At 47.8% G+C, this 24,844-nt stretch overlaps 1 pseudogene; it reads left to right on the top strand.

Annotated features, from left to right (window-relative positions):
• The first annotated feature begins 10,085 nt into the window (after positions 1-10,085).
• LOC149451003 (uncharacterized) lies at positions 10,086-24,700 on the top strand (annotated as a pseudogene).
• Positions 24,701-24,844: the final 144 nt, after the last annotated feature.

The raw sequence follows: 24,844 nt of genomic DNA, 5'->3' as shown, positions 1-24,844 counted from the left end.
TGTCTTCTTTCCTGTGCAACAGACTGTGTCTGGGAAGAGCCCTCCCCCTTTTATTACCAGCACAGGGAGAGAGGCAGAGCCCAACAAAAAGTGCGGGAAATCAGGTTAACTGTTTCCCTCCCAGCTGGGGCAGCAGCTATCTCACTAACCAGCATTTCAACCTGCGCACAAGCTCATCCCCCACAGCTTTGGCACTTCCCCCACTTTTAGATTGCAAGCGCCACAAGCAGGACTATCCTAATACTTCTGTATTGTACTGTATGGTAATTATACTATCTTTCTTTCTATTATAAAAACACATTGTGCATACTGTTGGCTCTATATAAATCCTGAATAGCATTAATAATATCTTTACGGCAGCCTGTATTCACACTCCCCTGCAGTGACATAAAAGCCAGCTTGAAGAACCTCAGCATGACACAGGGGACACAAGTGGATGGGGCTAGCAGATAATCAATGTACTGGGGGTGGTGGCCTGTGCAGGCAAAACGAGGTACTGGTACGTCGCTGTCAGCTCCTGAGTTTAGGATGCTCATGTGCACCCCTCCTTCCTTCTGACACCTGCTGTGATTGTAGGCACACGATTAACCCTCTGGTCTCCCTAGATGTTAACCCCTTCCCAGCCAGTATCATATGTACAATGACAGTATACCTACCTCCAAACTTTTTGAGATGGGTAGGAGGGACACCTATTAGCAAAATTTTGTAAGCATAGCACACACCCCCGTAGCCTCCCTGGCGGTATTCCCGAGTGTAGCTCGGGGTAAAGTTTCAGCACCATAAGCGGTAACCCCGAGCTACACTCGGGAATACACTGCAGCGTTGCTCCGGAATCTCTTCTGAACTTACCTTGTCCTGCGCTCCCGGGATGTCCCCCCTGCAGTGTCCCTGGCAATGTCCTCTGGCCGATGCCGGCATCTGTCTTCTGGGTTCAGTCCCCTGCGCCGTCGGGACATACGGGGGACGGAACGGCGGGAAATTTAAAAATGACAAAAAGTGACATTCACTAAATACACTAAAATCACACAGTATAACATTCCTGTATCAAACCATTTCACATACATTTTGTCCCGAGTGCTTTGTCCGGCGCCCTGCCTGCATTTTTACTGTTCTTTCTGCCTGGAAACTGAGAAACGTCCATGGCGTCCAAAAAGCGTCCCTTTAGGTCAAAAGCGGTTTTAGACCGGCTAGAGAACAGCGATAGTAAATCAGAACCACTTGCAGAATTGAGTGATAATGATTCGTGGGGGAAATTCCTCATCAGACACTGAAAACGATTCTGAGACTTTGCTCAGCGATGTGCGAACTTGGCGCTATATTTCAAATTTCAGTGTTTTTGGTTTGATTATATTATTGAATTAAATATATTATTATATTATTATTATTTTTTATGATTATTTATTATATTATAATTTATGATTTCGTGTTTCAAATTTTATCATACCCGGGATGTTTACTAGACTCTTGTTCAGACAGATTTCAGTGAGATATTCCTAAAAATTACAGCCTACAATAAAAAAAAATACATATTTTCATGCAAAAAAATGTACTGCTTTGAGCACAGAAATACTGACATAATCTAACCGCTAGGGAGGTTAAAGGAAAATTAAACAATTTAATGTTTAGTGAAAAGATTTAGCACTGTGAAACACTTTTTGAAAGATAAATAGTGCATTTTATATACAACTATATAGATCAGACCAAAATGAGGGACAAATGAGGAAACAGGGGCAGAGGGACTTTGTTCCAAATCAGGGATAGTCCCTCTAAATCAGGGAAAGTGGGGAGCTATGACAGGGTATAGTATTATCACTGATCTCTGTATTAGTGTCACTGGAGATGTCAGTGACAGTCAGTTCCCTCAGCCAGTATCAGTTAATGTCAGATTGCCCCCCGCACAGTCCTGTTATAAGTCGCTGATCACCGCCATTTGTAGTATTAAAATAAATAAATACAAATTTCAGTATATATATATACTGCTCAAAAAAGTTAAAGGAACACTTTTTAATCAGAGTCTAGCATTAAGTCAATGAAACTCCTGAGATATTGATCTGGTCAGTGAAGTAGCAAATAGGGTTGTTAATCAGTTTCAGTTGCTTGGTGTTAACAACAGGTGCACTAGATGGGCAACAATGAGACGACCCTCACATCAGGAATGCTTTTACAAGTGGAGGACACTGACATTTTTAACTTGCAACTCTTTTCTGACGGTTTTTCACTAGTTTTGCATTTGGATAGGGTCAGTGTCACTACTGGTAGCATGAGGCCATACCTGGACCCTACAGAGGTTGCACAGGCAGTCCAACTCCTCCAGGATGGCACATCAATACGTGCCATTGCCAGAAGGTTTGCTGTGTCTCCCAGCACAGTCTCAAGGTCATGGAGGAGATTCCAGGAGACAGGAAGTTACTCTAGGAGAGCTGGACAGGGCCGTAGAAGGTCCTTAACCCATCAGCAGGACCGGTATCTGCTCCTTTGTGCAAGGAGTAACAGAATGAGCACTGCTAGAGCCCTACAAAATGACCTCCAGCAGGCCATTGGTGTGAATGTCTCTGACCAAATAATCAGAAACAGACTTCATGAGGGTGGCCTGAGGGCCCCGCATCCTCTAGTGGGCCCTGTGCTCACTGCCAGGCACCATAGAGCTGGATTGGCATTTGCCATTGAACACCAGAATTGGCAGGTCCACCACTGGCGCCCTGTGCTTTTCACAGATGAGAGCAGGTTCACCCTGGGCACATGTGACAGACATGAAAGGGTCTGGAGAAGCTGTGGAGAACGTTTGCTGCCTGTAACATTGTTCAGCATGACCGTTTTAGTGGAGGGTCAGTGATGGTCTGGGGAGGCATATCCATGGAGGGACGCAAAGACCTCTACAGGCTAGGCAATGGCACCCTGACTGCCATTAGGTATTGGGATGAAATCCTTGGACCCATTGTCAGACCCTACGTTGGTGCGGTGGGTCCTGGGTTCCTCCTGGTGCACGACAACGCCCAGCCTCATGTGGTGAGAGTATGCTGGCAGTTCCTGGAGGATGAAGGAATTGATACCATTGAATGGCTCCCACGCTCACCTGATCTAAATCCAATAGAACACCTCTGGGATATCATTTTTTGATCCATCTGACAACGCCAGGTTGCCCCTCAGACTGTTCAGGAGCTCAGTGATGCCCTGGTACAGATCTGGGAGGAAATCCCCCAGGATACCATCCGTGGTCTCATTAGGAGCATGCCCCGATGTTGTCAAGAATGCATACAAGCACGTGGGGACCATACAAACTACTGAGGACCACTCTGAGTTTCTGCAATGAAATTTCAGTAAAATGGACTCGCCTGCTGCATCATTTTTTCACTTTGATTTTTGGGATGTCTTTGAATTCAGTCCTCTGTAGGTCGATCATTTTCATTTCCATCAAACAATGGGGCATCCTTATGTTCCTAACACATTAACCCGTCCATGTCAGTACAGAGATCCAGCAGGAGATGTGTTCCCTTTGAGATCTGATGGGTTTCCAAAAGGGTTCCTTTAATGTTTTTGAGTTTTGCGTCATGTATATACCATAGTTTGTAGACGCTACAACTTTAACACAAACCAATTAGTATACACTTATTGGGACTTTTTTTAACCAAAGACAGCAGAATACATTTTGCCCAAAATTTAAAAGAAATTTGATTTATTAAATGTTTTATTGGATATGTTTTCTAGCAGAAAGTGAAAAAGTGTTTTTTTTTCAAAATTTTCAGTCTTTTTTCATTTATATAGCAAAAAATAAAAGGCCCAGTGGTGATCAAATGCCACCAAAAGAAATCCCTACTGGTGTGAAAAAATGATATCAATTGTGTTTGGGTACAGTGTTACATGACTGCGCAATTGCCAATTAAAGTAGCGCAGTGCCGAATAGCAGCCTGGGCATGAAGGGGATTAAATGAGTTTAAAGCGGTAGTAAACCTTCTAATAAAAAAAAAAGTTTTCCCATTGCAAGGAAATATGATAATGTGCTATTATGCATCGCACACTAGCACATTATGAAATACTTACCTTAAAACAAAGCCCTCCAACAGCACGCTGTCACTGCTCACAGGGCTTCCATCTTTCCCCCGGTCTGGCTGGCCGAGAACGCGATGACGTCACTACCATAGATGCATGCAGGCAGCGCCAGGCACGGAACAGAGCTCTGAAATAACGGCACGGGTATGTGGTTCCTTCAGAGTGCATGCGCCAGTGACGTCACTGGCTGCTACTAGCTGGAATATCTCCTGAAGGGTGCACATTTAGGAGATATTTATTTTACCTGCAGGTGAGCTTTATTGTAAGGTAGAGCGTTTACTACCACTGTAAGTGGATAAAATGAATAGTCAGTAGTTACAACGGTGTGGTTGCTTTTCCGAAGTCGCACTATGCTCAGTAAGGCACTTATACACACAGGCCGATATCAAGCAAGACCTACAGTACATACTGCAGGATCCCCATGGATTGCTTCCTTGAGCCTGCAGAATGCAACCTTCCAGAATGGGTGCTGTGCTGTCAGAACAGTGCGCAAAAAGTGGCAATCCAAATAGCAGGTTCTTTCACAACCAAATAGTCTTCGGGAGTATACATGACCCTCCCTAATCTTTTAACCTCCCTGGCGGTATGATTCTTTCCGATTTTTTGTGCTGAAAGTGGTACCATTTTTTTGCATGGAAATATGTAGTTTTTTATTGTAGGCCTGTAATTTTTAGGAATAACTCCCTGAAATCTGTCCGAACAAGAGTCTAGTAAACATCCCGGGTATAATAAAACTTGAAACACGAATCATAAATTATAATTTAATAAATAATCATAAAAAATAATAATATAATAATATATGTAATTCAGTAATATAATCAAACCAAAAACACTGAAATTTGAAATACAGAGGCAAATTCGCACATCGCTGAGCAAAGTCGCAAAATCGTTTTCAGTGTCTGATGAGGAATTTCGCCCACGAATCATTATCACTCAATTCTGCAAGTGGTTCTCATTTACTATTGCTGTTCTCTAGCCGGTCTAAAACCACTTTTGACCTAAAGGGACGCTTTTAGGACGCCATGGACGTTTCTCAGTTTCCAGGCAGAAAGAACAGTAAAAATGCAGGCAGGGCGCCGGACAAAGCACTCGGGACAAAATGTATGTGAAAAGAAATGCCCGCAGCGAAAAAAGAAGAAAAGAATTAGCGCAGGGCAGGCATGACTAGGCCCAGAGTGGGAAGGAAGATGTGTAAGGGTTAATGGTAGTATTAGGGTTGGTAAAGGATAGCTGGGGGATCTGGTTGGTAGAGGAGAGTGTAGGTGGGGTCTCCTGCACTTTAGGGTGGGGTGTTCTGGGGAGGGGCGTCAGTTGGGAGCTGGACGTGGGAAAGAGAGCTTCCCTCTCGCCCTCCACCAGGGTGTCCTTCCCTGAGGTTTAGGTACAGTGGCAGCTGCCAGGGAGGGACAATTGGCCCAGCTGCGGCTTGCAGGGGCTGTACTGGCTGCGGAGCCGGGTCTCTGCCTCCCTGCGGGGCCTGGGCTTGTCACCAGCGGCAGGGGGGCAGGAGTGCCCATGTGCTTAGGCCTCCGGAGCACTTTTGCCCGCCCCACAGAGAGCTCGGGACCAGAACGGGAGCCCCACTCGGGACCCTCCGGCCCCGCTGGCAGGGCGCTCTCCTGTGTCTGCCTGTGGGGAGGCCGGGATGAGAAGGACGGTTGGGCCGGGCTGAGTGAGTCTGCGGCCTCCAAGGGGAGGGCCTGGCTGCGGAGCCGGGTCTCTGTTTTCTGCAGGGCCCGGGCTCCTCGGAGGTAGTTGGGCGGGAGCGCCCAGGTGCTGGGCGGTCTGCGCCTCCGGAGAGCTTTCCCCCGTTCTCCCTACTAGCCCTGGGCTCGGCTCCATGATGGGAGCCCCACTCGGGACCCTCCGGCCCCCGCTGGCAGGGCACTCTCCTGCCTCTGCTCCCGGGGAGGCCGGGAGGAATCCTAGGCTTTGGCGGAGTTCGGGGGGGCGGGGTCACTCGTGGACGTAGCCCCGCCCCCCGCCCGCAGGGCAGTGAGGACGGGATGACAGCGGCTCCTCCGCTGACAAGGCACCTGTCAGGGAGGGTGCCCGGCGGGGGGAGATGTCCTGCTGCAGCTGCCGGGCTGTCTGGTGCTGCGGCCGGCGGGCCCCCTGTCAGCATGGAGCAGCGGCTCCATAAATAAATAAATAAATAAAAAAAATTTTCCACAGGTGCAGCGCTGGGCGGAGGGCTGGCAAGTGCCCAGGGTCGTCAGGGAGCGTGGCTGGTGCTGGGAGGCAGGAGCGGCACAGACCTGCATGACCCGTGGCTCCTGGGACTGGGAGGCCATCCAGTCAGCGAGAGGAGGAGGACCGATCGGAGGGCGAGCTATCGGAACCCGATCCGGGGGCGACAGCTGGCCGCTCGGCGCCGGTGGCTTTTGGACGCGCGGCTGCTGGGACGTCTCCTGGGCAGCCTGGTGAGTTACCATTTTTTTTTTTTTTTTTTGGGGTCTGCTCTCTTCTTTTCAGCTGCTCTCCGGGAACTGTTGGGGGGCGGACTTCTGCGGTGTCGGGGGGCGGCGTCATCTCGTTGGGTATTGGTGCGGGGGTCTGCGATTTGCGGTCCGGCTGGGGAATTGTTGCGGCGCTTTGCGCTGGGCGGTAGTGGGGGCGCTGGGCCTGCTTCTGTGTGATTCCCGCCTGCAGGTGGGGATGTTTGCGGGGGCCTAGGGCAGGATAATGGGGACGCACGGGGCCTGGTGTTTTCTCCTCCGGGTTAGGGTCAGGGGTGGTTACGGCGGGGTCCGGTGCTCTGGGCTAGGCGGCCCCATCCACGGTTTTGGGTGAGGGTGCGGGGGGTGCCAGGGCCGGGCGGCTTCGCAGTGTGCCTGTGGTTCGAGGGCCCGTTGGTGTGCATTGACATTCGGATGTACGGGAGTAGATTGGGTGAGGTGTGTATGTCGAGATCTTCACGCTCTTGATCTTGGAGCGGCTGCCTGTCGATGGGTCGAGGGTTGACGTGGGCAGGCGGGAGGACGCAGAGAAGTGGCGTTCTTTTTCATTTATCCCGCGTGCTTTTGCTAATTGGTTGCAGGCTTTCGCGATTGTGGCCAGTGTCCTTGGGGAAACGGCCCCTGAGCATTGCTCGGCGCTTTTCTGTTCCCTTGCCGCTATTACAAGGCTCCTGGGTTTGAGGGGGGATCGCTGGGCTACGGTGCGATGAACAGTTTCGGCAGCGTAGGGCGGTTCACCCGTCCTTGCGCTGGGACAATAAGGTCCGTGGCCTTTGGTTACGGCTTATGACTCCGGCGGGGCCCTCTGGTCTGTTTTTCGGGGTGGGCTGGTGGTTCGTTCTCCCCGGGACAATCAGCCTCAAAGTGTAGGGGTTCTGCTGGCGGTTCCAGGTTTGTTCGGAGGGTTTCCGCATCCCGTGCACTTTGACTTCGATTCCTCCCTTAGCGCGGAACTCACGGTCGGCCTTGCAGTATGCAGAGGTGGTTTCGGATAAGTTGCGTAAGGAAGTGGGGTTAGACCGCGTGGGCGGCCCGTTTTTCTTTTTCTCCCTTGGGGGGTTGTGCCCAATAAGGAGCCTCATGCGTTTCGGTTAATTCCTCACCTGTCCTTCCTGACAGTGGGGTCGGTGACCGACGCCATCGATACAGAGTCAGGTGCGGTGTTTTCTACGTCGTTCGCTGCGGCAGTTTTTCTGGGTTCTTCGGTATGGGCGCGGTGCGCTCCTGGCGTAATGGGATCTTGAGTCAGCGCTTCGGCTGTTGTGGGTACATCCGGACGGTCTTCGTGTTTTTTGGGTTGTCGTTGGGAGTGCTCGTTTTATGTTGTGAAGTGCCTTCTCATGGGGTGTTTTATATCCTACGCTTTGTTCGAGAAGTTCAGTTCATGCATGGAGTGGGTGGTGCGGGTTGTTTTAGGGGTGCCTGCGGTCATCCGTTATTTAGATGATTTTCTTTGTGTGGGTCCGCCAGCTTCCGGGGTACGTGCAGTTTTTGCTGGCCACTTTGCAACACATTGCACAACGTTTCGTTATTCCGCTGGCGTTGGACAAGACGGAGGGCCCGGCTTCGGTGATTACTTTCCTGGGCATTGTTTGGATTCCGGAGCTGTGGAGTGCCGGCTGTCTGAGGACAAGCTGTTGGCCTTCAAAGTTGAGATTCGTGGGGTACTGGGCAAGTGTAAGTTTCAGCTGCGGGCCTGGCAGTCGTTGTTGGGTAAAGCTTACCTTCGCTTATCGTATACTGCCGATGGGTTGGGTGTTCTGCCGCCGATTGCAGATTTGGCTCCCCTTTTTGGATTCCTTCAACAGGCGAGCTCTGTGGATGTCTGGCCCTGGGAGCTATTTTGACCTGGATTTGTTCCCGGATGCGGCGGCTTCCGTGGGATATGGGGCCTTTTTTGCTGCAGTCGGTGGAGCGCGGTTCCATGGCCTGCTTCCTGGTGGGAGGCGGGGGGTTTTTTCTTCATATCTTGGTGCTGTTGGTATTTTTTCCGGTGGTGCTGGTGGTTGCAGTGTGGGGGGAGCATTTTTGGAAGTAAGGGTTCATTTTCGGTGTAACATTTTGGGGGTGGTTCAGGTCATCAATCGGGCCTCAGCTTCTTCGCGGCCGGTGGTTGGCCTGCTTCGCCATTTCGTGTTGAGTTGCCTGCAGCTGACCATTTTTCTTCATGCTGTGCATCTCCCTGGGATTGAGCACACTCTGGTTGTCGCTTTGGCTCATTTTCCGTGGGACACATTCCGAGGGTTGGTGCTGGGGGAGGAGGACCGCGGGGTTCCTTGTCCCGACTGGCTGTGGGATTTTGCCTTGGGGTCGTTGCAGGCTGGATCCGGTAGTCGGGGAGTGAGGCGACATGGTCTGCATACTCGACTTAAATGGTGTGGGACCCATCGTTGGTATGGTGTGCCCGGGTACATTCCAGTTAACCAAGGTTTAACTGGAAGGTGGTGGTGCTGCATTGCGGATGGTATGGTTGTCTCTGAGCTGGTTGGTTGCGTCTGGAGGCCTAGTGGAATATGGTTGTCCGCAGGTGCATTTTAACTGGCGGGAGTGGTGGACCTGCTGCAGCGGGTCAATATTGATCCGTGGGGGCCTGAGGTGGGTTCGCTGTGTTGTAATTTTGGCACGGAAATTAGAGCGGGGGGTGTCGGCTGCTGCGTTTGATTGCCGGTTGGCTGGTTTGGCCTTCTTCTTAAGTTGCTGGGGTGTCGGGGTTTTCACGAAAGCCTTTTTGGGTTCGACAGGCCCTTCGGGGTTCCCGTAGGGCTCATCGCTGAAGGTATTCACGGCATCCGGTGTCCGTTGCGTTGTTAGGGTCTTGGTTTGTGTGCCTGCGGTCTGTGTGTCTTTCGGGCTTCGGGGTGTTTGTTTCGGTACGGCCTTTGCGGTGGCCTTTTTTGGGGCATTGCGTTTTGGTGAGTTCGGTGGTCCGTCTGCATCAGTTATTGGGGGATGTGGTCGTGTGCTGGGTTTACTGGGGTGGAGGTGCTCGTCCATCGGTCTAGGATGGACCGGTTGGGGCGTGGTGTATGGGTGCAGTTCTTTGCTCTTCCAGCATCTTATGTGTGCCCGGTGGGTGCGGTGCCAGATTTTCTATCCCATCGTCCGGTGGGGCAGGGGTCCTTTTTTCCAGCACGCTGAGGGGTCCTCTTAATTCACTTTGTGTCAGTTTTCTGACGGTGTTTCACGGCGGCTGGTTGGATGCGTCCTTGTGTGCTTCGCATTCGCTTTGGATGGGGGCTGCTACGGAAGCTGCCGGGTGGGGTTTGTTGGATATGGGTCACACGTATTGGTAGGTGGGATTCACGGAGATTTCGACTGTGCGTTCGTCCGCATCTGTTGGGGGTCTAGTGGGGTCTCGTGTTCTGTTGTCATGGCCTGGGGGGAGTGCCTGTCCTGTCTGGGTGATGTATTGTCCTGGGGGTATTGCTTGTCCTTTTCTTTCAGAGGGAGCGGTGTGGCCTGGTGTGGATCCTGGGTCACTCCTATGTGTTCTTGGGGGGCCCGGTGGGCTGCTGTTAGGCCTACTGGTAGGCAGCTGGGGTTGGCTGGGCAGTAAGCTTCTGGATGGGTGTGCCGGGTATGTTGTGGGGTCGTGTGCTGCAGGAGGGGCAGCGTTTGACTCGATGGGATGGCCCACTGGATGTCCTAGTGCTTCCTGCGGGTGGCAACGATCTGAAGGTCGACCAGGAGGTGGGGCGCTTCTTTATCCGTACTGGGGGGCTGGTGGTCCGGCATCTGGAGCTGGAGGTGGATACTTGGAGGTATCTTTGGAGTGCTGGGGTACATCTGAATGCGGTTGGAGCGGATTTATGGTCTCTGGGTCTAAGGGCTGGAGTTCGGAGAGGTTTGTTGTGGTGTGGCACGCATGGGTAAGGGATCACCCAGCGTGCTGTGGCGGTGGTTGGTCTTTGGAGGCGGTTCTTATCTTGGAGGTACAAAATGGTGTGGGACCCATCGTTGGTATGGTGTGCCCGGGAACATTCCCAGTTAACCGAGGTTTAACTGGAAGGTGGTGGTGCTGCACTGCGGACGGTATGGTTGTCTCCGAGCTGGTTGGTTGCGGCTGGAGGCCTAGTGGAATATGGTTGTCCGCAGGTGCATTTCGGATCGTTTTGGTGGTGCCTTCAAAGACCAATGACAACTCTTTATGTTTTCTGTTATAAGGAATGGTTGATGTGTTTAAACTTGATTGGTTAATAAAAGGCCGTGCTGGCCATTTACTCCAAAATTGGTGTTGTGTTTTCTGTAAGTATAGTAAGTAAAGGGGATTGGTATGGAAGGGTAATGGTGGTGTAGTGGGGTCTGGATGAACCTATCTCGGGTGCACTAGTCAAGAAATGCCCGCAGCGAAAAAAGAAGAAAAGAATTAGCGCAGGGCAGGCATGACTAGGCCCAGAGTGGGAAGGAAGATGTGTAAGGGTTAATGGTAGTATTAGGGTTGGTAAAGGATAGCTGGGGGATCTGGTTGGTAGAGGAGAGTGTAGGTGGGGTCTCCTGCACTTTAGGGTGGGGTGTTCTGGGGAGGGGCGTCAGTTGGGAGCTGGACGTGGGAAAGAGAGCTTCCCTCCCGCCCGCCCTGTTTGGTGAATGTTGTGTTCCTCCTGGGGGGGGGGGGGTGATTTTGGTTTCTGGGCGGTGGTTGGTCTTTGGAGGCGGTTCTTATCTTGGAGGTACAAAATGGTGTGGGACCCATCGTTGGTATGGTGTGCCCGGGAACATTCCCAGTTAACCGAGGTTTAACTGGAAGGTGGTGGTGCTGCACTGCGGATGGTATGGTTGTCTCCGAGCTGGTTGGTTGCGGCTGGAGGCCTAGTGGAATATGGTTGTCCGCAGGTGCATTTCGGATCGTTTTGGTGGTGCCTTCAAAGACCAACGACAACTCTTTATGTTTTCTGTTATAAGGAATGGTTGATGTGTTTAAACTTGATTGGTTAATAAAAGGCCGTGCTGGCCATTTACTCCAAAATTGGTGTTGTGTTTTCTGTAAGTATAGTAAGTAAAGGGGATTGGTATGGAAGGGTAATGGTGGTGTAGTGGGGTCTGGATGAACCTATCTCGGGTGCACTAGTCATGCATTGAAACAGCAATGTTTTACTATGTAATAATCATTTTTTTAAAAAATGCCATTTTTAAAAAATTTCAAATTTGCCGCCGGCTCCGGCGCCCGTACGTCCCGACGTCACAGGGACCGGAACACGGAAGCCGGATGACGGCATCGGCCGGAGGAGATGGCCGGGGACGCTGCAGGGGACACATCGCAGGAGCGAAGGACAAGGTAAGTGCTGCAGGGACTCCCTGAGCAACGCCGCATGGTAAGCCCGAGTGTAGCTCGGGGATACCGCTCTTGGTACTCAAATTTTATCCCGAACTACACTCGGGAATACCGCCAGGGAGGTTAAGAAAAAGGTAAGCAGCTGACTAGAGCAGAACTGCCAAAAAAGACGGTATATTATGAATCCTATGTGGAGTAAATTATTACCATCAATAGTGGGTGCAAATTATTTTATTTAGATCATGAAGATCATGGGAAGGTTAGTCATTATAAACATGGTGTACACACAGTCAATCACAAAAATAAAATCAGTGAATGTAAAAACAAAAAAACAAACAAAGCGTTTTGCGCATTCACTTAGCTGCCTCAATTTAAATGGTGAAAAAATTGTTGTAAGTACTGGACAGAAAAAAATCTTCTTTTATGATGTTTGGGGAGTCCGTGATAGTAGTATTCAGAATGGTTATATCTTCACAGTTTTGATTTCCTATTGTTCTCCAATCTTGGAAATGTCTTTGCACTTTTCATCATATATTCATCAATGTTGAATGGTAGGATAATAAGTACCGTATTTGCCGGCGTATAAGACGACTGGGCGTATAAGACGACCCCCTACTTTTCCTGTTAAAATATAGGGTTTGAGCTATACTCGCCGTATAAGACTACCCCTCTTCCAACGCGCCCCATCATTGGTGTCAGTGGGGAGGAGGAATAGTGCCCCATCATTGGTGTCAGTGGGGAGGAGGAATAGTGCCCCATCATTGGTGTCAGTGGGGGGAGGAATAGTGCCCCATCATTGGTGTCAGTGGGGAGGAGGAATAGTGCCCCATCGTTGGTGTCAGTGGGGAGGAGGAATAGTGCCCCATCGTTGGTGTCAGTGGGGGAGGAATAGTGCCCCATCATTGGTGTCAGTGGGAGGAATAGTGCCCCATCATTGGTGTCAGTGGGGGAGGAATAGTGCCCCATCATTGGTATCAGTGGGGAGAAAAGTGCCCCATCATTGGTGTCAGTGGGGGAGGAATAGTGCCCCATCGTTGGTGTCAGTGGGGAGGAGGAATAGTACCCCATCGTTGGTGTCAGTGGGGGAGGAACAGTACCTCATCGTTGGTGTCAGTGTGGAGGAGGAATAGTGCCCCATCGTTAGTGTCAGTGTGGAGGAGGAATAGTGCCCCATCGTTAGTGTCAGTGGGGGAGAGGAGCGGCTGCTCCTTCTTTCAGTTCGGCCGCTTGATTTTCGCGGGGCCGTTCGGCTCCGCCTCCTCGCCGGTGATTGGTCGCCTGTGTGCCTTTCCAGTGCTGGCGCCCAATCACCGGTGAGGAGGCGGAGCCGAGCGGGCGGCGGGACCATCGAGCGGCCGAACTGAAAGAAGGAGCAGCCGCGCTTCCTGGACCGGATCGTCGTGGGACCGGAGCCAGGTAAGGTACAGCAGCCCCTCTGCCCACCCCTGTACTTGGTGTCCGTTGGAGGAGGAGGGGAGGCGGCGCCGCCCCTCGAAAAAGTGCCGCCCTGACACCGGCTCGCCGTATACCGGCGTATAAGACGACCCCCGACTTTTCAAAAGATTTTCACGGGTTGAAAAGTCATCTTATACGCCGGCAAATACGGTAGTAAAACTCCTTCCTTGTGTTTCATCATATAAGCTGGTAAAAGAGATTACATTATGTGTGGCCAACCTCACTCGGCCGATATCCCTTAAATGAGATGATCTCAGTGGATACAATAATCTTTCCCTTTCCTAGGCCAAGCCTACCTAGGGACTTGGCTTTCTCTGTCTGTATGTGGCAAATGAGGTTTAATGTTGATATATGTAAGGTTCTGCACTAGGGGGCTAAGAATATGCATGCATCATACATACTAGGGGGGTACAACTGGGAGCACCAATGGTGGAGAAGGATCTGGGGGAATCAATGATGGAGAAGGATCTGGGGGAATCAATGGTGGAGAAGGATCTGGGGGAATCAGTGGTGGAGAAGGATCTGGGGGAATCAATGGTGGAGAAGGATCTAGGGGAATCAATGATGGAGAAGGATCTGGGGGTATCAATGGTGGAGAAGGATCTGGGGGAATCAATGTTGGAGAAGGATCTGGGGGAGTCAATGGTGGAGAAGGATCTGGGGGAATCAATGGTGGAGAAGGATCTGGGGGAGTCAATGGTGGAGAAGGATCTGGGGGAATCAATGGTGGAGAAGGATCTGGGGGAATCAATGCTGGAGAAGGATCTGGGAGTTCTGGTAGATCACAAGCTTAATAATGGCATGCAATGCCAAGCTGCGGTTTCTAAAGCGAGCAAAATCCTCTCTTGTATTAGGAGAGGTATAGACTCCAGAGAGAGAGATATCATTTCCCCCGGTACAAATCATTAGTGAGACCTCATCTGGAATATGCAGTTCAGTTTTGGGCACCAATTCACAAAAAGAACATTGGGGAACTGGAGAAAGTACAGAGAAGAGCAACCAAACTGATAAGAGGCATGGAGGAGATCAGCTATGAGGAAAGATTAGAGGAACTGAATGTATTCTCTCTTGAAAAGAGGAGATTAAGGGGGATATGATCTCCATGTATAATACATAAGGGGGGATATGATCTCCATGTATAATACATAAGGGGGGATATGATCTCCATGTATAATACATAAGGGGGGATATGATCTCCATGTATAATACATAAGGGGGGATATGATCTCCATGTATAATACATAAGGGGGGGATATGATCTCCACATATAATACATAAGGGGGATATGATCTCCATGTATAATACATAAGGGGGGATATGATCTCCATGTATAATACATAAGGGGGGATATGATCTCCATGTATAATACATAAGGGGGATATGATCTCCATGTATAATACATAAGGGGGGATATGATCTCCATGTATAATACATCAGTGGTTCATATAGTGAACTCGGTGTAGTTATTCCCCCTGAGGTCATCACAGAGGACAAGGGGGCACTCTTTACATCTGGAGGAAAAGAGATTTAATCTCCAAACACAGAAAGGTTTCTTCACAGTGAGAGCTGTGAAAATGTGGAATAGACTCCCTCAAGAGTTGGTTCTGGCCAGCTCAGTGGATTGCTGTAGGAAAGTCCTGGATTCTTTCTTGGATACACAGAATATAACTGGATATAACATTTATAGGTAAAGTTGATCCAGGGAATATCTGATTGCCTCTCGGGGGATCAGGAAGGAATTTTTCCCCTGCAGGAGCAAATTGGATCATGCTTTGCTTGTTTTTTTGCATTCCTCTGGATCAAGTTTGGGTATAGGATTATAACTTTTTTTTAATGGTTGAACTTGATGGACTTTTGTCTTTTTTCAGCCAGACTAACTATGGAACTGTGTATTGGGCAAGAATCATTCATTGTAAAAAGAAATCCTATTATTATTAATGTATTATTAATTCATTTATTAATCATTATTTAATGTAATGTCTTACTATTATTAATCATTATACATTTTACAATCATATTTTTTTTAAATCGCTATTTATGTATTACTATTTTAAACAAATCCTTGGACCCATTGTCAGACCCTACCTTGGTGCGGTGGGTCCTGGGTTCCTCCTGGTGCATGACAATGCCCGGCCTCATGTGGTGAGAGTATGCTGGCAGTTCCTGGAGGATGAAGGAATTGATACCATTGAATGGCCCCCACGCTCTCCTGATCTAAATCCAATAGAACACCTCTGGGATATCATTTTTTGATCCATCTGACAACGCCAGGTTGCCCCTCAGACTGTCCAGGAGCTCAGTGATGCCCTGGTACAGATCTGGGAGGAAATCCCCCAGGATACCATCCGTGGTCTCATTAGGAGCCTCCCCCGATGTTGTCAAGAATGCATACAAGCACATGGGGGCCATACAAACTACTGAGGACCACTCTGAGTTTCTGCAATGAAATTTCAGTAAAATGGACTCGCCTGCTGTATCATTTTTTCACTTTGATTTTCGGGATGTCTTTGAATTTGGTCCTCTGTAGGTCGATCATTTTCATTTCCATCAAACAATGGGGCATCCTTATGTTCCTAACACATTAACCCGTCCATGTCAGTACAGAGATCCAGCAGGAGATGTGTTCCCTTTGAGATCTGATGGGTTTCCAAAAGGGTTCCTTTAATGTTTTTGAGTTTTGCGTCATGTATATACCATAGTTTGTAGACGCTACAACTTTAACACAAACCAATTAGTATACACTTATTGGGACTTTTTTTAACCAAAGACAGCAGAATACATTTTGCCCAAAATTTAAAAGAAATTTGATTTATTAAATGTTTTATTGGATATGTTTTCTAGCAGAAAGTGAAAAAGTGGTTTTTTTTTCAAAATTTTCAGTCTTTTTTCGTTTATATAGCAAAAAATAAAAGGCCCAGTGGTGATCAAATGCCACCAAAAGAAATCCCTACTGGTGTGAAAAAATGATATCAATTGTGTTTGGGTACAGTGTTACATGACTGCGCAATTGCCAATTAAAGTAGCGCAGTGCCGAATAGCAGCCTGGGCATGAAGGGGATTAAATGAGTTTAAAGCGGTAGTAAACCTTCTAATAAAAAAAAAAGTTTTCCCATTGCAAGGAAATATGATAATGTGCTATTATGCATCGCACACTAGCACATTATGAAATACTTACCTTAAAACGAAGCCCTCCAACAGCACGCTGTCACTGCTCACAGGGCTTCCATCTTTCCCCCGGTCTGGCTGGCCGAGAACGCGATGACGTCACTACCATAGATGCATGCAGGCAGCGCCAGGCACGGAACAGAGCTCTGAAATAACGGCACGGGTATGTGGTTCCTTCAGAGCGCATGCGCCAGTGACGTCACTGGCTGCTACTAGCTGGAATATCTCCTGAAGGGTGCACATTTAGGAGATATTTATTTTACCTGCAGGTGAGCTTTATTGTAAGGTAGAGCGTTTACTACCACTGTAAGTGGATAAAATGAATAGTCAGTAGTTACAACGGTGTGGTTGCTTTTCCGAAGTCGCACTATGCTCAGTAAGGCACTTATACACACAGGCCGATTTCAAGCAAGACCTACAGTACATACTGCAGGATCCCCATGGATTGCTTCCTTGAGCCTGCAGAATGCAACCTTCCAGAATGGGTGCTGTGCTGTCAGAACAGTGCGCAAAAAGTGGCAATCCAAATAGCAGGTTCTTTCACAACCAAATAGTCTTCGGGAGTATACATGACCCTCCCTAATCTTTTAACCTCCCTGGGGTATGATTCTTTCCGATTTTTTGTGCTGAAAGTGGTACCATTTTTTTGCATGGAAATATGTAGTTTTTTATTGTAGGCCTGTAATTTTTAGGAATAACTCCCTGAAATCTGTCCGAACAAGAGTCTAGTAAACATCCCAGGTAGGATAAAACTTGAAACACGAATCATAAATTATAATTTAATAAATAATCATAAAAAATAATAATATAATAATATATGTAATTCAATAATATAATCAAACCAAAAACACTGAAATTTGAAATACAGAGGCAAATTTGCACATCGCTGAGCAAAGTCGCAAAATCGTTTTCAGTGTCTGATGAGGAATTTCACCACGAATCATTATCACTCAATTCTGCAAGTGGTTCTCATTTACTATCGCTGTTCTCTAGCCGGTCTAAAACCACTTTTGACCTAAAGGGACGCTTTTTGGATGCCATGGACGTTTCTCAGTTTCCAGGCAGAAAGAACAGTAAAAATGCAGGCAGGGGACAGGACAAAGCACTCGGGACAAAATGTATGTGAAATGCATTGAAACAGCAATGTTTTACTATGTAATAATCATTTTTTTAAAAAATGCCATTTTTAAAAAATTTCAAATTTGCCGCCGGCTCCGGCGCCCGTACGTCCCGACGTCACAGGGACCGGAACACGGAAGCCGGATGACGGCATCGGCCGGGGACGCTGCAGGGGACACATCGCAGGAGCGAAGGACAAGGTAAGTGCTGCAGGGACTCCCTGAGCAACGCCGCATGGTAAGCCCGAGTGTAGCTCGGGGATACCACTCTTGGTACTCAAATTTTACCCCGAGCTACACTCGGGAATACCGCCAGGGAGGTTAAGAAAAAGGTAAGCAGCTGACCAGAGCAGAACTGCCAAAAAAGACGGTATATTATGAATCCTATGTGGAGTAAATTATTACCATCAATAGTGGGTGCAAATTATTTTATTTAGATCATGAAGATCATGGGAAGGTTAGTCATTATAAACATGGTGTACACACAGTCAATCACAAAAATAAAATCAGTGAATGTAAAAACAAAAAAACAAACAAAGTGTTTTGCGCATTCACTTAGCTGCCTCAATTTAAATGGTGAAAAAATTGTTGTAAGTACTGGACAGAAAAAAATCTTCTTTTATGATGTTTGGGGAGTCCGTGATAGTAGTATTCAGAATGGTTATATCTTCACAGTTTTGATTTCCTATTGTTCTCCAATCTTGGAAATGTCTTTGCACTTTTCATCATATATTCATCAATGTTGAATGGTAGGATAATAAGTACCGTATTTGCCGGCGTATAAGACGACCCCCTACTTTTCCTGTTAAAATATAGGGTTTGAGCTATACTCGCCGTATAAGACTACCCCTCTTCCAACGCGCCCCATCATTGGTGTCAGTGGGGAGGAGGAATAGTGCCCCATCATTGGTGTCAGTGGGGAGGAGGAATAGTGCCCCATCATTGGTGTCAGTGGGGGGAGGAATAGTGCCCCATCATTGGTGTCAGTGGGGAGGAGGAATAGTGCCCCATCGTTGGTGTCAGTGGGGAGGAGGAATAGTGCCCCATCGTTGGTGTCAGTGGGGAGGAGGAATAGTGCCCCATCGTTGGTGTCAGTGGGGGAGGAATAGTGCCCCATCATTGGTGTCAGTGGGAGGAATAGTGCCCCATCATTGGTGTCAGTGGGGGAGGAATAGTGCCCCATCATTGGTATCAGTGGGGAGAAAAGTGCCCCATCATTGGTGTCAGTGGGGGAGGAATAGTGCCCCATCGTTGGTGTCAGTGGGGAGGAGGAATAGTGCCCCATCGTTGGTGTCAGTGGGGGAGGAACAGTACCTCATCGTTGGTGTCAGTGTGGAGGAGGAATAGTGCCCCATCGTTAGTGTCAGTGGGGGAGAGGAGCGGCTGCTCCTTCTTTCAGTTCGGCCGCTTGATTTTCGCGGGGCCGTTCGGCTCCGCCTCCTCGCCGGTGATTTGTCACCTGTGTGCCTTTCCAGAGTGCTGCCGCCCAATCACCGGTGAGGAGGCGGAGCCGAGTGGGCGGCGGGACCATCGAGCGGCCGAACTGAAAGAAGGAGCAGCCGCGCTTCCTGGACCGGATCGTCGTGGGACCGGGACCGGAGCCAGGTAAGGTACAACAGCCCCTCTGCCCACCCCTGTACTTGGTGTCCGTTGGAGGAGGAGGGGAGGCGGCACCGCCCCTCGAAAAAGTACGGTAGTAAAACTCCTTCCTTGTGTTTCATCATATAAGCTGGTAAAAGAGATTACATTATGTGTGGCCAACCTCACTCGGCCGATATCCCTTAAATGAGATGATCTCAGTGGATACAATAATCTTTCCCTTTCCTAGGCCAAGCCTACCTAGGGACTTGGCTTTCTCTGTCTGTATGTGGCAAATGAGGTTTAATGTTGATAAATGTAAGGTTCTGCACTTGGGGGCTAAGAATATGCATGCATCATACATACTAGGGGGGTACAACTGGGAGCACCAATGGTGGAGAAGGATCTGGGGGAATCAATGATGGAGAAGGATCTGGGGGAATCAATGGTGGAGAAGGATCTGGGGGAATCAGTGGTGGAGAAGGATCTGGGGGAATCAATGGTGGAGAAGGATCTAGGGGAATCAATGATGGAGAAGGATCTGGGGGTATCAATGGTGGAGAAGGATCTGGGGGAATCAATGTTGGAGAAGGATCTGGGGGAGTCAATGGTGGAGAAGGATCTGGGGGAATCAATGGTGGAGAAGGATCTGGGGGAGTCAATGGTGGAGAAGGATCTGGGGGAATCAATGGTGGAGAAGGATCTGGGGGAATCAATGGTGGAGAAGGATCTGGGAGTTCTGGTAGATCACAAGCTTAATAATGGCATGCAATGCCAAGCTGCGGTTTCTAAAGCGAGCAAAATCCTCTCTTGTATTAGGAGAGGTATAGACTCCAGAGAGGGTGATATCATTTCCCCCGGTACAAATCATTAGTGAGACCTCATCTGGAATATGCAGTTCAGTTTTGGGCACCAATTCACAATAAGAACATTGGGGAACTGGAGAAAGTACAGAGAAGGGCAACCAAACTGATAAGAGGCATGGAGGAGATCAGCTATGAGGAAAGATTAGAGGAACTGAATGTATTCTCTCTTGAAAAGATGAGATTAAGGGGGATATGATCTCCATGTATAATACATAAGGGGGATATGATCTCCATGTATAATACATAAGGGGGGATATGATCTCCATGTATAATACATAAGGGGGATATGATCACCATGTATAATACATAAGGGGGGATATGATCACCATATATATAATACATAAGGGGGGATATGATCACCATGTATAATACATAAGGGGGATATGATCTCCATGTATAATACATAAGGGGGGATATGATCTCCATGTATAATACATAAGGGGGGATATGATCTCCATGTATAATACATAAGGGGGAATATGATCACCATGTATAATACATAAGGGGGGATATGATCACCATGTATAATACATAAGGGGGGATATGATCTCCATGTATAATACATAAGGGGGGATATGATCTCCATGTATAATACATAAGGGGGATATGATCTCCATGTATAATACATAAGGGGGGATATGATCACCATGTATAATACATAAGGGGGGATATGATCTCCATGTATAATACATAAGGGAGAATATGATCACCATGTATAATACATAAGGGGGGATATGATCACCATGTATAATACATAAGGGGGGATATGATCTCCATGTATAATACATAAGGGGGGATATGATCTCCATGTATAATACATAAGGGGGGATATGATCTCCATGTATAATACATAAGGGGGGATATGATCACCATGTATAATACATAAGGGGGGATATGATCTCCATGTATAATACATAAGGGGGGATATGATCTCCATGTATAATACATAAGGGGGGATATGATCTCCATGTATAATACATAAGGGGGATATGATCTCCATGTATAAATACATCAGTGGTTCATATAGTGAACTCGGTGTAGAGTTATTCCCCCTGAGGTCATCACAGAGGACAAGGGGGCACTCTTTACATCTGGAGGAAAAGAGATTTAATCTCCAAACACAGAAAGGTTTCTTCACAGTGAGAGCTGTGAAAATGTGGAATAGACTCCCTCAAGAGTTGGTTCTGGCCTGCTCAGTGGATTGCTGTAGGAAAGTCCTGGATTCTTTCTTAGATACACAGAATATAACTGGATATAACATTTATAGGTAAAGTTGATCCAGGGAATATCTGATTGCCTCTCGGGGGATCAGGAAGGAATTTTTCCCCTGCAGGAACAAATTGGATCATGCTTTGCTTGTTTTTTTGCATTCCTCTGGATCAAGTTTGGGTATAGGATTATAACTTTTTTTTTTTAATGGTTGAACTTGATGGACTTTTGTCTTTTTTTTTTTTTGTCTTTTTTCAGCCAGACTAACTATGGAACTGTGTATTGGGCAATCATTCATTGTAAAAAAAAATCCTATTATTATTAATTTATTATTAATTCATTTATTAATCATTAGTTAATGTAATGTCTTACTATTATTAATCATTATACATTTTACAATTATATTTTTTTAAAATCGCTATTTATGTATTACTATTTTAAACAAATTTTATATATATATATATATATATATATATATATATATAAATTTGTTTAAAATAGTAATACATAAATAGCGATTAAAAAAATATATAATTGTAAAATGTATAATGTATATATATAAATTCTTATTTTAATGTACTGATTATCATAAAAAATATATTTGCATACATTATTATTAATAATAAACATTATGTAGTCAATTAAGCAGCTTTTTATAGTAAAAAAAATATTAATTCATATTAATAATGATCTTCCATGACACATTAGTACATTTGGGCTTGTTTCATGATTATTCTGTGTTTCTCCCCCTCTGGCCTCCATTGCTCTGATCTCAATCTACAATCTCTGAACTTTGATTCACTGTCAGGTGATTTGGCGCCACTTCTAGCACTGAGGGGAAAGGATGCCTCGCTGGCAAACAAACGCTGCTATGGCAACGGAACCAGCCAATCGCCGCACGCGTGACAAGCCCCCGCCCGCAGCTAAGGGCACACTAGCCAGCTTTTCCGCCCGTATCTCCCTTATCCAACATGGCGCCTCCCGCATTCCTAATACGTCTCTATAGTAAAGCAAACTTCTCTCTATGGTTGGAAGAGGAGGGCGCAGGCCGGAAGTACCGCCAGCCGCGCCTGTCTATGGTTCCAGGAGGAGTTCTCTCTCTATGGTGGTGTGACTGGACGGGGGAGGTTGGGTGAAAGTGAAAGAGGGGGCCCTGGGGGAGGTTGGGGCCCCAGGACGTGGCACAAAAGAGACAGTACGTTTGTATGGGCTGGGGGGGGATTGCAGGAAGTAGTGGGGAACTGAATACTGCTTGCTGGGTTGCAGCAGAGGGGCCCAGTGTGAGGTAACTGGGGGCCCAGCAGGAAGTAGTGAGAAGGGGGGCTTGTGTTGGACTTTGTAGGGGGTTGTCTGCCCTTCAAGGACAGCTCAGGGGCCCAGCAGTGAGGTGGGACTTGTATTGGACCACCTGGGGGGCTATCTGCACACTACAGGGGCCAATTGTGAGACCATTGGGGGCCCAACAGGAAGTAGTGAGGAGGAGGACTTGTATTAGACTTGCAAGAGGCTTGTCTGGCGTGCAGGGGCCCATTGTGAGACCATTGGGGGCCCATCACTGAGGCGGGGTGCTTACATTTGTCTATGTGGGGGGTTCTCTGACCGGCAGGTGACTTCTATTAGGAAATCGGGGTGACCTGTATTCCTGGGAGCTTGCTTCAGATATCTGGGAGACTTCCAGGAACTTCAGGTTTGCATTAAACTAGCTGGAAGATTTGCTTGCATTCTAGCGGACAGGGGGCTTCCATTAAAATTGACTGGCATTAGGACATCACTGGGAGCTTGCTGCAATTATCCGGGGACCAGCATTATATAAGACTTGCATTAAACTAGCTGGAAGACCTGAATTCCTGGGAGCTTCAGATATCTGGGGGACTTCCAGGGAACGTCAGCCTTGCTTTACATAAGATTTGCATTAATCTAGCTGGAAGATTTACTCACATTGCAGCAGACGGGATCTGCAGGGACGGGGCACTTCCAGTAAGATTTTATTGAATTGGGACATCACTGGGAGCTTGCTGCAAATATCAGGGGGACTTTCTGCAGCCGAGCTTTATATAAGATTTGCATTAAACTGGCTGGAAGATTTTCTTGCATTGTAGCGAATGAGACCTACAGGGACGGGGGACTTCCATTGAGATTGTGCATTAGGTCATCACTGGGAGCTTGCTTTAAATAGCTAGGAGACTTCCAAGAACTTCAGGCCGACTTTATATAGGATTTGCATTAAACTATCTGGAAGATTTGCTTGCGTTCTAGGAGACGGGACCTGGGAGGGACCGGGGACTTCCATTAGGACATCACTGGGAGCTTGCTTCAGATACCCGGGGGACTTGCCAGAGGCGAGATTTATACTAAATTAGCTGGGAGATCGGGGGGAGCTTGATTTTCTGGGAGCTTGCTTCAAATATCTGGGAACTTCCAGGACAATTCAGGTGTTCTTTGCCTAGGATTTGCATTTAAACTAGCTGGAAGATTTGCTTGCGTTCTAGGAGACGGGACCTGGCAGGGACCGGGGACTTCCATTAGGACATCACTGGGAGCTTGCTTCAGATACCCGGGGGACTTGCCAGAGGCGAGCTTTATACTAAACTAGCTGGGAGATTGGGGGGAGCTTGATTTTCTGGGAGCTTGCTTCAGATATCTGGGAAACTTCCAGGACAATTCAGGCTTTCTTTGCATAGGATTTGCATTTAAACTAGCTGGAAGATTTGCTTGCGTTTTAGCGGACGGGGCCTACAGGGACTGGGGACTTCCATTAAGACTGACTTGCATTAGGACATCACTGGGGAGCTTGCATTCAGATATCAGGGGGTGTGCAGGACAATTTCAGGCCAGCTTTATATAAGACTTGCACTAGCTGGAAGATTTTCTGACAGTAGTGAAGAACTCTAGCAAAGAGGGGACCAAGAGGGAAAGGAGGGGACTTCTAATAGGCCAGCTAAACATCTTGTTATAGTTCAGGGGGCTCACATTCTGATATTGCGGTGATTTGCAGGAACTGCTGCGGGAGAATTGGACGATTGCATTAAAGAACGCTCTTGGAAGGTTCGCTGACCCTTGAGGAGGAATTGTAGCAGGAGGAGGACTTGCATTGAGATATCGGGCTGACTTGTTGGAACCAGGAAGAACTGTATTGGACTGCTGGTGACTTGCTGAAACCAGGAAGAACTTTGCACTGGATTGCTGGTGACTTGCTGGGACCAAGAGGAACTTTCTACTGGACTGTTGGTGACTTGCTGGGACCAGGAAGAACTTTGTACTGGACTGCTGGTGACTTGGTGAAACCAGGAGGAAATTTGCACTGGACTGCTGGTGACTTGGTGAAACCAGGAGGAAATTTGCACTGGACTGCTGGTGACTTGCTGGGAGCAGGAGGAACTTTGCACTGGACTGCTGGTGACTTGGTGAAACCAGGAGGAAATTTGTACTGGACTGCTGGTGACTTGCTGGGACCAGGAGGAAATTTGTACTGGACTGCTGGTGACTTGCTGGGACCAGGGGGAACGTTATACTGAACTGCAACTTTGTTAAAAGCAAATCTGCATCAGAAAGAAGGAAATTGCTGGTGGCCAGAGGCCTTGCAGTGGGTGGGGAGACTTCTATCAAACCTGGGAAATTGGGACATTTCCACTGACTTTGATCAAAGTGAGATTTTCAGCAAGTGAGGAGCGGAGA

The sequence above is a fragment of the Staurois parvus genome, unplaced genomic scaffold, assembly GCF_062004578.1.
Source record: "Staurois parvus isolate SC_StPar_1 unplaced genomic scaffold, SC_StPar_1.0 ptg000552l, whole genome shotgun sequence".
NCBI lineage: Eukaryota > Metazoa > Chordata > Amphibia > Anura > Ranidae > Staurois > Staurois parvus.
Note: the sequence above shows the minus strand (reverse complement) of the source record. Positions and strands in the feature narration are given on the sequence as shown.